Source organism: Salmo trutta, unplaced genomic scaffold, assembly GCF_901001165.1.
Source record: "Salmo trutta unplaced genomic scaffold, fSalTru1.1, whole genome shotgun sequence".
NCBI lineage: Eukaryota > Metazoa > Chordata > Actinopteri > Salmoniformes > Salmonidae > Salmo > Salmo trutta.
Genome location: NW_021822713.1, coordinates 274,479 through 288,242, shown reverse-complemented (window position 1 = coordinate 288,242; position 13,764 = coordinate 274,479). Strand labels below are relative to the sequence as shown.

General features: G+C 44.2%; 1 protein-coding gene across 1 annotated transcript in view; it reads right to left on the bottom strand.

Annotated features, from left to right (window-relative positions):
* Window positions 1-11,341: 11,341 nt before the first annotated feature.
* The window catches only part of LOC115183973 (multidrug resistance-associated protein 9), a gene marked incomplete in the record, with an annotated part of 116,097 nt that continues 113,674 nt past the window's right edge, over window positions 11,342-13,764 (bottom strand). The window contains 1 exon segment of the mRNA XM_029744959.1: window positions 11,342-13,764. This exon segment is cut by the window's right edge and continues 718 nt beyond it.

Genomic DNA, 13,764 nt, shown 5'->3' with positions numbered 1-13,764 from the left:
GGTCGTGTTACAGGACTGTAGAGAGGACTCATATGAATACAGGGTCGTGTTACAGGACTGTAGAGAGGACTCATATGAATACAGGGTTGTGTTACAGGACTCTGGAGAGGACTCATATGAATACAGGGTCGTGTTACAGGACTGTAGAGAGGACTCATATGAATTCAGGGTCGTGTTACAGGACTGTAGAGAGGACTCATATGAATTCAGGGTCGTGTTACAGGACTGTAGAGAGGACTCATATGAATACAGGGTCGTGTTACAGGACTGTAGAGAGGACTCATATGAATACAGGGTCGTGTTACAGGACTGTAGAGCGGACTCATATGAATACAGGGTCGTGTTACAGGACAGGACTGTAGAGAGGACTCATATGAATACAGGGTCGTGTTACAGGACTGTAGAGAGGACTCATATGAATACAGGGTCGTGTTACAGGACTGTAGAGCGGACTCATATGAATACAGGGGTGTTACAGGACTGTAGAGAGGACTCATATGAATACAGGGTTGTGTTTCATTACTGTATCTCCTGTTTACTGTCTCCAACATATTTAGTTACTGTATCTCCTTATTTTCCAGGTCAAACAGCCATTATTCTCTTCAACTCACATCAGGCCCATGTGCATAGAAACAAGCCCACTACCTGCTGGAAAAGAACTGTAAGATCCCTACTTCTCCACCACTTACAGTACATGTCCTCTACTACCTCTTACAGTACATGTCCTCTACTACCTCTTACAGTACATGTCCTCTACTACCTCTTACAGTACATGTCCTCTACTTCTCCACCTCTTACAGTACATGTCCTCTACTACCTCTTACAGTACATGTCCTCTACTACCTCTTACAGTACATGTCCTCTACTTCTCTACCTCTTACAGTACATGTCCTCTACTACCTCTTACAGTACATGTCCTCTACTACCTCTTACAGTACATGTCCTCTACTTCTCCACCTCTTACAGTACATGTCCTCTACTACCTCTTACAGTACATGTCCTCTACTACCTCTTACAGTACATGTCCTCTACTACCTCTTACAGTACATGTCCTCTACTTCTCCACCTCTTACAGTACATGTCCTCTACTTCTCCACCTCTTACAGTACATGTCCTCTACTACCTCTTACAGTACATGTCCTCTACTACCTCTTACAGTACATGTCCTCTACTACCTCTTACAGTACATGTCCTCTACTTCTCTACCTCTTACAGTACATGTCCTCTACTACCTCTTACAGTACATGTCCTCTACTACCTCTTACAGTACATGTCCTCTACTACCTCTTACAGTACATGTCCTCTACTTCTCCACCTCTTACAGTACATGGCCTCTACTACCTCTTACAGTACATGTCCTCTACTACCTCTTACAGTACATGTCCTCTACTACCTCTTACAGTACATGTCCTCTACTACCTCTTACAGTACATGTCCTCTACTAACTCTTACAGTACATGTCCTCTACTACCTCTTACAGTACATGTCCTCTACTACCTCTTACAGTACATGTCCTCTACTTCTCTACCTCTTACAGTACATGTCCTCTACTTCTCTACCTCTTACAGTACATGTCCTCTACTACCCCTTACAGGACATGTCCTCTACTACCTCTTACAGGACATGTCCTCTACTACCTCTTACAGTACATGTCCTCTACTACCTCTTACAGTACATGTCCTCTACTACCTCTTACAGTACATGTCCTCTACTACCTCTTACAGTACATGTCCTCTACTACCTCTTACAGTACATGTCCTCTACTACCTCTTACAGTACATGTCCTCTACTACCTCTTACAGTACATGTCCTCTACTACCTCTTACAGTACATGTCCTCTACTTCTCCACCTCTTACAGTACATGTCCTCTACTACCTCTTACAGTACATGTCCTCTACTACCTCTTACAGTACATGTCCTCTACTTCTCTACCTCTTACAGTACATGTCCTCTACTACCTCTTACAGTACATGTCCTCTACTACCTCTTACAGTACATGTCCTCTACTTCTCCACCTCTTACAGTACATGTCCTCTACTTCTCTACCTCTTACAGTACATGTCCTCTACTACCTCTTACAGTACATGTCCTCTACTTCTCTACCTCTTACAGTACATGTCCTCTACTACCTCTTACAGTACATGTCCTCTACTACCTCTTACAGTACATGTCCTCTACTACCCCTTACAGGACATGTCCTCTACTACCTCTTACAGTACATGTCCTCTACTACCTCTTACAGTACATGTCCTCTACTTCTCTACCTCTTACAGTACATGTCCTCTACTACCCCTTACAGGACATGTCCTCTACTACCTCTTACAGTACATGTCCTCTACTACCTCTTACAGTACATGTCCTCTACTACCTCTTACAGTACATGTCCTCTACTACCTCTTACAGTACATGTCCTCTACTACCTCTTACAGTACATGTCCTCTACTTCTCTACCTCTTACAGTACATGTCCTCTACTACCTCTTACAGTACATGTCCTCTACTTCTCTACCTCCTACAGTACATGTCCTCTACTACCTCTTACAGTACATGTCCTCTACTACCTCTTACAGTACATGTCCTCTACTTCTCTACCTCTTACAGTACATGTCCTCTACTACCTCTTACAGTACATGTCCTCTACTACCTCTTACAGTACATGTCCTCTACTTCTCCACCTCTTACAGTACATGTCCTCTACTTCTCTACCTCCTACAGTACATGTCCTCTACTACCCCTTACAGGACATGTCCTCCTGTACTACAGATGAGTTGTTGGGTCTCATATTCCCTTTTGCACCATATTAAAACTATTAAAACAAATCTGGCACATAGTGACCCGTGATCTCAACTCCCCTCAGTCCTCAATACACAACCTTGTGGAATAGAGCTCTAAAATCCATGACTATTGACCTCCTACAGTTCATCTGATCTTACAGTAGGCTGTGCTATTTTAGAGGACTTTGAGCAGAAGGCAGGTTATGGTTAGTTTAGACCTTATCATTTCAGATTAAGAAGTGAGGTTACAGTTATATTTTTAGTTTTTAGATTTTAGTCATTTAGCAGACGCTCTTATCCAGAGCGACTTACAGTAGTGAATGCATACATTTCATTTCATACATTTTTTTTTCTGTACTGGCCCCCCGTGGGAATCGAACCCACAACCCTGGCGTTGCAAACACCACGTTCTACCAACTGAGCTACAGGTTAGACCGTATATCATCAGATTAAGCAGTGAGGTTACAGTGAGGTTAGACTGTATATTATCAGATTAAGCAGTGAGGTTACAGTAAGGTTAGACTGTATATCATCTGATTAAGCAGTGAGGTTTCAGTTAGGTTAGATTGTATATCATCAGATGAAGCAGAGAGGTTACAGTTAGGTTAGACCGTATATTATCAGATTAAGCAGTGAGGTTACAGTTAGGTTAGACTGTATATCATCAGATTAAGCAGTGAGGTTACAGTTAGGTTAGACCGTATATTATCAGATTAAGCAGTGAGGTTACAGTTAGGTTAGACTGTGTATTATTAGATTAAGCAGTGAGGTTACAGTTAGGTTAGACTGTATATCATCAGATTAAGCAGTGAGGTTACAGTTAGGTTAGACTGTATATCAGATTAAGCAGTTAGGTTAGACTGTATATCAGATTAAGCAGTGAGGTTACAGTTAGGTTAGACTGTATATCATCAGATTAAGCAGTGAGGTTACAGTTAGGTTAGACCGTATATTATCAGATTAAGCAGTGAGGTTACAGTTAGGTTAGACTGTGTATTATCAGATTAAGCAGTGAGGTTACAGTTAGGTTAGACTGTATATCATCAGATTAAGCAGTGAGGTTACAGTTAGGTTAGACTGTATATCAGATTAAGCAGTTAGGTTAGACTGTATATATGATTAAGCAGTGAGGTTACAGTTATCATCAGATTACTAATACATGTCCTCATCCTTGTAAAATAGACTGTGTCTCAATGTGACTCTCCTGGTTAAATAAAATAAGATTATTATCTGAGGATGATCTGAGGATTGGGTTGAAGATTTGGACTGGGGATTGCGATGCTCCTCCAGTGTGATGCTCCTCCAGTGCGATGCTCCTCCAGTGTGATGCTCCTCCAGTGCGATGCTCCTCCAGTGCGATGCTCCTCCACTGCGATGCTCCTCCAGTGTGACGCTCCTCCAGTGTGACGCTCCTCCAGTGTGATGCTCCTCCAGTGTGATGTTCCTCCAGTGCGATGCTCCTCCAGTGCGATGCTCCTCCAGTGTGATGCTCCTCCACTCCTCCAGTGTGATGCTCCTCCAGTGTGATGCTCCTCCAGTGTGATGCTCCTCCACTCCTCCAGTGTGATGCTCCTCCAGTGCGATGCTCCTCCAGTGTGATGCTCCTCCAGTGTGAGCACCTCCAGTGCGATGCTCCTCCAGTGTGATGCTCCTCCACTCCTCCAGTGTGATGCTCCTCCAGTGCGATGCTCCTCCAGTGCGATGCTCCTCCAGTGTGATGCTCCTCCAGTGCGATGCTCCTCCAGTGTGATGCTCCTCCAGTGTGATGCTCCTCCAGTGCGATGCTCCTCCACTGCGATGCTCCTCCACTGCGATGCTCCTCCAGTGTGACGCTCCTCCAGTGTGGCGCTCCTCCAGTGTGATGCTCCTCCACTCCTCCAGTGTGATGCTCCTCCAGTGCGATGCTCCTCCAGTGTGATGCTCCTCCAGTGTGATGCTCCTCCAGTGCGATGCTCCTCCAGTGTGATGCTCCTCCAGTGCAATGCTCCTCCACTCCTCCAGTGTGATGCTCCTCCAGTGTGATGCTCCTCCAGTGCGATGCTCCTCCACTCCTCCAGTGTGATGCTCCTCCAGTGTGATGCTCATCCAGTGTGATGCTCCTCCAGTGCGATGCTCCTCCAGTGCGATGCTCCTCCACTATATATATAGGGAATAGGGCTCTGGTCTATAGTAGTACCACTATATAGTGAATAGGGCTCTGGTCTATAGTAGTACCACTATACAGGGAATAGGGCTCTGGTCTATAGTAGTGTACTATATAGGGAATAGGGCTCTGGTCTATAGTAGTACCACTATATAGGGAATAGGGCTCTGGTCTATAGTAGTACCACTATATAGGGAATAGGGCTCTGGTCTATAGTAGTACCACTATATAGGGAATAGGGCTCTGGTCTATAGTAGTACCACTATATAGGGAATAGGGCTCTGGTCTATAGTAGTACCACTATATAGGGAATAGTGCTCTGGTCTATAGTAGTACCACTATATAGGGAATAGGGCTCTGGTCTATAGTAGTACCACTATATAGGGAATAGGGCTCTGGTCTATAGTAGTGTACTATATAGGTTATAAGGCTGTGGTCTATAGTAATACCACTATATAGGGAATAGGGCTCTGGTCTATAGTAGTACCACTATATAGGGAATAGGGTGCCATTTGGGACACAGAGATACAATGCTGAGGTCTTTTCCTTTCCAGAGAATGTTTGGAAAGACTCTCGGCAGGCCAACTGTAACACACAGCTGAGAACAAGAGACTCCCGTTGGTCAGTGATTTACAGTCCTACCAGCCCACAGAGCTGACAGGGAGAGTGTTTTATGAAAGTTGAATTAGTTTTAGCCCAACAAGGGGTTTGTAAAACAGCTCTGGCGCTAAAAATCACACATTTGTCTTGGCTCTGTTAATTGAAATTAGGAGGAAATAGTTTAAAAAAATATTTTTAAAAATATTTTTTTACAACAGGATCTGTGAGTATTGGTTTTGAAGCTGTTTTAAAGGGTTATTGTTGTTTATAACCGTGTCTAATGTGTGTAAATGTTGGATGTCACCTTTCAAAAGAGTTTTTTATTTTATTTTTTATTTGTGAGGCCGTAGAGAAATGAGAGTTGCAACAGTAACAATATCTAAATCATGAACTGTTTAAAATGGTCCTCCTGCTCTTCAGCCTCAAAGTCTTCCTGGACAGGGACCTCTTGGAGGACTGGAGGACTACAGACATGGAGGAGCCTGTTTACAGATCACTATATAGAGGACATGTGGGAGTTTCCAAGTGTGGCTGATCCTAGAATGTGATGCTGAACTCAATAGAAGAGTTCCCAAGTGTGGCTGATCCCAGAATGTGATGCTGAACTGAACGGAAGAGTTCCCAAGTGTGGCTGATCCCAGAATGTGATGCTGAACTGAACAGAAGAGTTCCCAAGTGTGGCTGATCCCAGAATGTGATGCTGAACTGAACGGAAGAGTTTCCAAGTGTGGCTGATCCTAGAATGTGATGCTGAACTGAATAGAAGAGTTCCCAAGTGTGGCTGATCCCAGAATGTGATGCTGAACTCAATAGAGTTCCCAAGTGTGGCTGATCCTAGAATGTGATGCTGAACTGAATAGAAGAGTTCCCAAGTGTGGCTGATCCCAGAATGTGATGCTGAACTCAATAGAGTTCCCAAGTGTGGCTGATCCCAGAATGTGATGCTGAACTGAACGGAAGAGTTCCCAAGTGTGGCTGATCCCAGAATGTGATGCTGAACTGAACGGAAGAGTTCCCAAGTGTGGCTGATCCCAGAATGTGACGCTGAACTGAACTGAAATGTTTCCAAGTGTGGCTGATCCTAGAATGTGATGCTGAACTGAATAGAATAATTCCCAAGTGTGGCTGATCCCAGAATGTGATGCTGAACTGAATAGAAGAGTTCCCAAGTGTGGCTGATCCCAGAATGTGATGCTGAACTCAATAGAAGAGTTCCCAAGTGTGGCTGATCCCAGAATGTGATGCTGAACTGAATGGAAGAGTTACCAAGTGTGGCTGATCCTAGAATGTGATGCTGAACTGAACGGAAGAGTTCCCAAGTGTGGCTGATCCTAGAATGTGATGCTGAACTGAATAGAAGAGTTCCCAAGTGTGGCTGATCCCAGAATGTGATGCTGAACTCAATAGAGTTCCCAAGTGTGGCTGATCCCAGAATGTGATGCTGAACTGAACGGAAGAGTTCCCAAGTGTGGCTGATCCCAGAATGTGATGCTGAACTGAACGGAAGAGTTCCCAAGTGTGGCTGATCCCAGAATGTGACGCTGAACTGAACTGAAATGTTTCCAAGTGTGGCTGATCCTAGAATGTGATGCTGAACTGAATAGAATAATTCCCAAGTGTGGCTGATCCCAGAATGTGATGCTGAACTGAATAGAAGAGTTCCCAAGTGTGGCTGATCCCAGAATGTGATGCTGAACTCAATAGAAGAGTTCCCAAGTGTGGCTGATCCCAGAATGTGATGCTGAACTGAATGGAAGAGTTACCAAGTGTGGCTGATCCTAGAATGTGATGCTGAACTGAACGGAAGAGTTCCCAAGTGTGGCTGATCCCAGAATGTGATGCTGAACTGAACGGAAGAGTTTCCAAGTGTGGCTGATTCTAGAATGTGATGCTGAACTGAATAGAAGAATTCCCAAGTGTGGCTGATCCCAGAATGTGATGCTGAACTGAATGGAAGAGTTCCCAAGTGTGGCTGATCCCAGAATGTGATGCTGAACTGAATGGAAGAGTTACCAAGTGTGGCTGATCCTAGAATGTGATGCTGAACTGAACGGAAGAGTTCCCAAGTGTGGCTGATCCCAGAATGTGATGCTGAACTGAACGGAAGAGTTTCCAAGTGTGTCTGATCCTAGAATGTGATGCTGAACTGAATGAAAGAGTTCCCAAGTGTGGCTGATCCCAGAATGTGATGCTGAACTCAATAGAATTCCCAAGTGTGGCTGATCCCAGAATGTGATGCTGAACTGAACAGAAGAGTTCCCAAGTGTGGCTGATCCCAGAATGTGATGCTGAACTCAATAGAGTTCCCAAGTGTGGCTGATCCCAGAATGTGATGCTGAACTGAACGGAAGAGTTCCCAAGTGTGGCTGATCCCCGAACATGACGCTGAACTCAATAGAGTTCCTGGTACAACTCTTCTCTCTTCTTTAACCACCATGCTGTGTTCTTTACACTTCAATACATCAACCCTTTACAGCATGTTTCATCACTTGGCATCTGAACATGATGCAATCCTATTGCAACACACTACAGTAGATGGAAGGGAGGCGGTGACCCCTGTTGGCCAATAGGTGAAACTTCATGCAGTACAGTATAACAGGACACTATGGGATAGTCCTAAATGGCACCCTATAGTGTACTACTTATAACCAGAGCCCTATGGGTTGCCATTTGGGACCGAATAAGCTATGCTGTCTACATTACTTATTAAATGCTTATATCAAAGGGATTTACAGTACAGTGGGAGAATACATTGATTGTGTGTGTAATGTAATCCCTGCAAGAATTGAAATGACAACCTTGGTTTTGCTGGCACCACAATGTTACCAGCTGAGCCACACAGGTCTGTCATAAACATTGCATGACAGTGCAGAGGTGCACTATTGCAAACTGTTGATGACCAGCGTTCAGAACCGCCAGTCCACTTTGTCTCTCAGATCCGCCAGTCCACTTTATCCCTCAGAACCGCCAGTCCACTTTATCCCTCAGAACCGCCAGTCCACTTTATTCCTCAGAACCGCCAGTCCACTTTATCCCTCAGAACCGCCAGTCCACTTTATCTCTCAGAACCGCCAGTCCACTTTATCCTTCAGAACTGCCAGTCCACTTTATCCCTCAGAACCGCCAGTCCACTTTGTCTCTCAGAACCGCCAGTCCACTTTGTCTCTCAGAACCGCCAGTCCACTTTATCCCTCAGAACCGCCAGTCCACTTTATCCCTCAGAACCGCCAGTCCACTTTATTCCTCAGAACCGCCAGTCCACTTTATCCCTCAGAACCGCCAGTCCACTTTATCGCTCAGAACCACCAGTCCACTTTATCCCTCAGAACCGCCAGTCCACTTTATCCCTTACAGTACAAAGGTTTATACCGACACCAGCTCTGTAGAATCAGGTCACCTCTAGTGTTCTGACACCAGCTCTGTAGAATCAGGTCACCTCTAGTGATCTGACACCAGCTCTGTAGAATCAGGTCACCTCTAGTGTTTTCTGACACCAGCTCTGTAGAATCAGGTCACCTCTAGTGTTCTGACACCAGCTCTGTAGAATCAGGTCACCTCTAGTGTTCTGACACCAGCTCTGTAGAATCAGGTCACCTCTAGTTTTCTGACACCAGCTCTGTAGAATCAGGTCACCTCTAGTGTTTACTGACACCAGCTCTGTAGAATCAGGTCACCTCTAGTGTTCTGACACCAGCTCTGTAGAATCAGGTCACCTCTAGTGTTCTGACACCAGCTCTGTAGAATCAGGTCACCTCTAGTGTTCTGACACCAGCTCTGTAGAATCAGGTCACCTCTAGTGTTCTGACACCAGCTCTGTAGAATCAGGTCACCTCTAGTGTTCTGACACCAGCTCTGTAGAATCAGGTCACCTCTAGTGTTTACTGACACCAGCTCTGTAGAATCAGGTCACCTCTAGTGTTTACTGACACCAGCTCTGTAGAATCAGGTCACCTCTAGTGTTCTGACACCAGCTCTGTAGAATCAGGTCACCTCTAGTGTTTACTGACACCAGCTCTGTAGAATCAGGTCACCTCTAGTGTTTTCTGACACCAGCTCTGTAGAATCAGGTCACCTCTAGTATTCTGACACCAGCTCTGTAGAATCAGGTCACCTCTAGTGATCTGACACCAGCTCTGTAGAATCAGGTCACCTCTAGTGTTCTGACACCAGCTCTGTAGAATCAGGTCACCTCTAGTGTTCTGACACCAGCTCTGTAGAATCAGGTCACCTCTAGTGTTCTGACACCAGCTCTGTAGAATCAGGTCACCTCTAGTGTTTACTGACACCAGCTCTGTAGAATCAGGTCACCTCTAGTGCTCTGACACCAGCTCTGTAGAATCAGGTCACCTCTAGTGTTCTGACACCAGCTCTGTAGAATCAGGTCACCTCTAGTGTTTACTGACACCAGCTCTGTAGAATCAGGTCACCTCTAGTGTTCTGACACCAGCTCTGTAGAATCAGGTCAACTCTAGTGTTCTGACACCAGCTCTGTAGAATCAGGTCACCTCTAGTGTTCTGACACCAGCTCTGTAGAATCAGGTCACCTCTAGTGTTTACTGACACCAGCTCTGTAGAATCAGGTCACCTCTAGTGCTCTGACACCAGCTCTGTAGAATCAGGTCACCTCTAGTGTTCTGACACCAGCTCTGTAGAATCAGGTCACCTCTAGTGTTTACTGACACCAGCTCTGTAGAATCAGGTCACCTCTAGTGTTCTGACACCAGCTCTGTAGAATCAGGTCACCTCTAGTGATCTGACACCAGCTCTGTAGAATCAGGTCACCTCTAGTTTTCTGACACCAGCTCTGTAGAATCAGGTCACCTCTAGTGTTTACTGACACCAGCTCTGTAGAATCAGGTCACCTCTAGTGATCTGACACCAGCTCTGTAGAATCAGGTCACCTCTAGTGGTCTGACACCAGCTCTGTAGAATCAGGTCACCTCTAGTGTTCTGACACCAGCTCTGTAGAATCAGGTCACCTCTAGTATTCTGACACCAGCTCTGTAGAATCAGGTCACCTCTAGTGTTCTGACACCAGCTCTGTAGAATCAGGTCACCTCTAGTGTTCTGACACCAGCTCTGTAGAATCAGGTCACCTCTAGTGTTTACTGACACCAGCTCTGTAGAATCAGGTCACCTCTAGTGGTCTGACACCAGCTCTGTAGAATCAGGTCACCTCTAGTGTTCTGACACCAGCTCTGTAGAATCAGGTCACCTCTAGTTTTCTGACACCAGCTCTGTAGAATCAGGTCACCTCTAGTTTTCTGACACCAGCTCTGTAGAATCAGGTCACCTCTAGTGTTTACTGACACCAGCTCTGTAGATTCAGGTCACCTCTAGTTTTCTGACACCAGCTCTGTAGAATCAGGTCACCTCTAGTGTTCTGACACCAGCTCTGTAGAATCAGGTCACCTGTAGTGTTCTGACACCAGCTCTGTAGAATCAGGTCACCTCTAGTGTTCTGACACCAGCTCTGTAGAATCAGGTCACCTCTAGTGTTCTGACACCAGCTCTGTAGAATCAGGTCACCTCTAGTGTTCTGACACCAGCTCTGTAGAATCAGGTCACCTCTAGTGTTCTGACACCAGCTCTGTAGATTCAGGTCACCTCTAGTGTTTACTGTCACCAGCTCTGTAGAATCAGGTCACCTCTAGTGTTTTGACACCAGCTCTGTAGAATCAGGTCACCTCTAGTGATCTGACACCAGCTCTGAAGAATCAGGTCACCTCTAGTGTTCTGACACCAGCTCTGTAGAATCAGGTCACCTCTAGTGTTCTACTGATTATAGTTTGTTCGTTGTTCCAAGTTAAAATATTAGGCTGTCCAAGTTTGAGTTGTGCTTTATTGAGGTAATACAGCTGAATTATAACAGGTATTTTGGATATTGTAATCAAATAACAATCAAATTTATAGCACTATGGGTATTAGATGGAAGAGTTACATATTCTCAGACTCATCCCCAAACAATCCCATGAGATATAATACATGTAATTTATAAATGTAATTTAATAAATGTAATTTATAAATGTAATTTATAAATGTAAATTAATACATGTAATTTATAAATGTAATTTAAACCCTCCATCCAGTTATAGATATGTACAGACGGTTTATGTTTTGTTGCATGTCTACCGCGTTCACTATTTTATCTTTGACATTTTCAACGTAAACGTTAAATTCAGAGACAAAAGAAAGAAAGAAATACACATTAAAATAAATATCGGAGATGAAATCACGTAACATGTCACATTTCACCATGTATAATAATAACAATAAAAGGAATGATTAGTACTGCAGGAATCTGGGCGTCTAGACATGAGAATGAGATTTCACTGTGACATTAGCTTTACCTAGCCTGGCTACCCAGACCTGTTTGTGCTGTTATTCCGTATCCTTGCCACTCATTGGGATTTGACAAAGAGTGGCAAGGAGTGGAATGACAGCACAAACAGGTCTGGGTACCCAGGCTAACATTCACCTAGGATTATCAAAAATAAATCCTCTTTACTGCCTGTTTACACTGCTGGGAATCATATAAAAGACAATTCTGTGAATCATATAAAATACAAAGTGCTGTGAATCATATAAAAGACAGTTCTGGGAATCATATAAAAGACAGTTCTGTGAATCATATAAAATACAAACTGCTGTGAATCATATAAAAGACAGTTCTGGGAATCATATAAAAGACAGTGATGTGAATCATATAAAATACAAAGTGCTGTGAATCATATAAAATACAAAGTGCTGTGAATCATATAAAACTTACTGCTGTTTTGTCACTTCATAAAGGTGTTACTGCTGTTTTGTTACTTCATAATGGTGTTACTGCTGTTTTGTCACTTCATAAAGGTGTTACTGCTGTTTTGTCACTTCATAAAGGTGTTACTGCTGTTTTGTCACTTCATAGTGGTGTTACTGCTGTTCTGTCACTTCATAGTGGTGTTACTGCTATTTTGTCACTTCATAATGGTGTTACTGCTGTTTTGTCACTTCGTAAAGGTGTTACTGCTGTTTTGTCACTTCATAAAGGTGTTACTGCTGTTTTGTCACTTCGTAATGGTGTTACTGTTGTTTTGTCACTTCGTAAAGGTGTTACTGCTGTTTTGTCACTTCATAATGGTGTTACTGTTGTTTTGTCACTTCGTAAAGGTGTTACTGCTGTTTTGTCACTTCATAAAGGTGTTACTGCTGTTTTGTCACTTCATAAAGGTGTTACTGCTGTTTTGTCACTTCGTAAAGGTGTTACTGCTGTTTTGTCACTTCGTAAAGGTGTTACTGCTGTTTTGTCACTTCATAAAGGTGTTACTGCTGTTTTGTCACTTCATAATGGTGTTACTGCTGTTTTGTCACTTCATAAAGGTGTTACTGCTGTTTTGTCACTTCATAAAGGTGTTACTGCTGTTTTGTCACTTCATAAAGGTGTTACTGCTGTTTTGTCACTTCGTAAAGGTGTTACTGCTGTTTTGTCACTTCATAAAGGTGTTACTGCTGTTTTGTCACTTCATAATGGTGTTACTGCTGTTTTGTCACTTCATAAAGGTGTTACTGCTGTTTTGTCACTTCATAAAGGTGTTACTGCTGTTTTGTCACTTCATAAAGGTGTTACTGCTGTTTTATCACTTCATAAAGGTGTTACTGCTGTTTTGTCACTTCATAAAGGTGTTACTGCCTGATACAGCTTCCTCAGTCAATGCTAGCATGACGCTAGTGCCCTAGGCTTCAGGACAGACCATTCCCTGTGTGTGTGTGTGTGTGTGTGTGTGTGTGTGTGTGTGTGTGTGTGTGTGTGTGTGTGTGTGTGTGTGTGTGTGTGTGTGTGTGTGTGTGTGTGTGTGTGTGTGCATGCACACGTGTGTGTGTGTGTTTGCATTTGTTTGTGTGGATTAGCGTGCATGCAGGCACATGCACATTCATGCGTGTCCATGGAAAACAGAGGAAGCGTTGAGGGGTGGGGGGGTCCGACAATTAAGGACAGGTAGGGGGCGGAGACTTCAGATGGGGGTGTGTCCAGACTTCAGATGGGGGTGTGTCCAGACTGCAGATGGAGGTGTGTCTAGACTGCAGATAGAGGGCTGTCCAGACTGCAGATGGAGGTGTGTCCAGACTGCAGATAGAGGTGTGTCCAGACTACAGATAGAGGGGTGTCCAGGCTGCAGATGGAGGGGTGTCCAGACTGCAGATGGATGGGTGTCCAGACTGCAGATGGAGGTGTGTCCAGACTGCAGATGGAGGTGTGTCCAGACT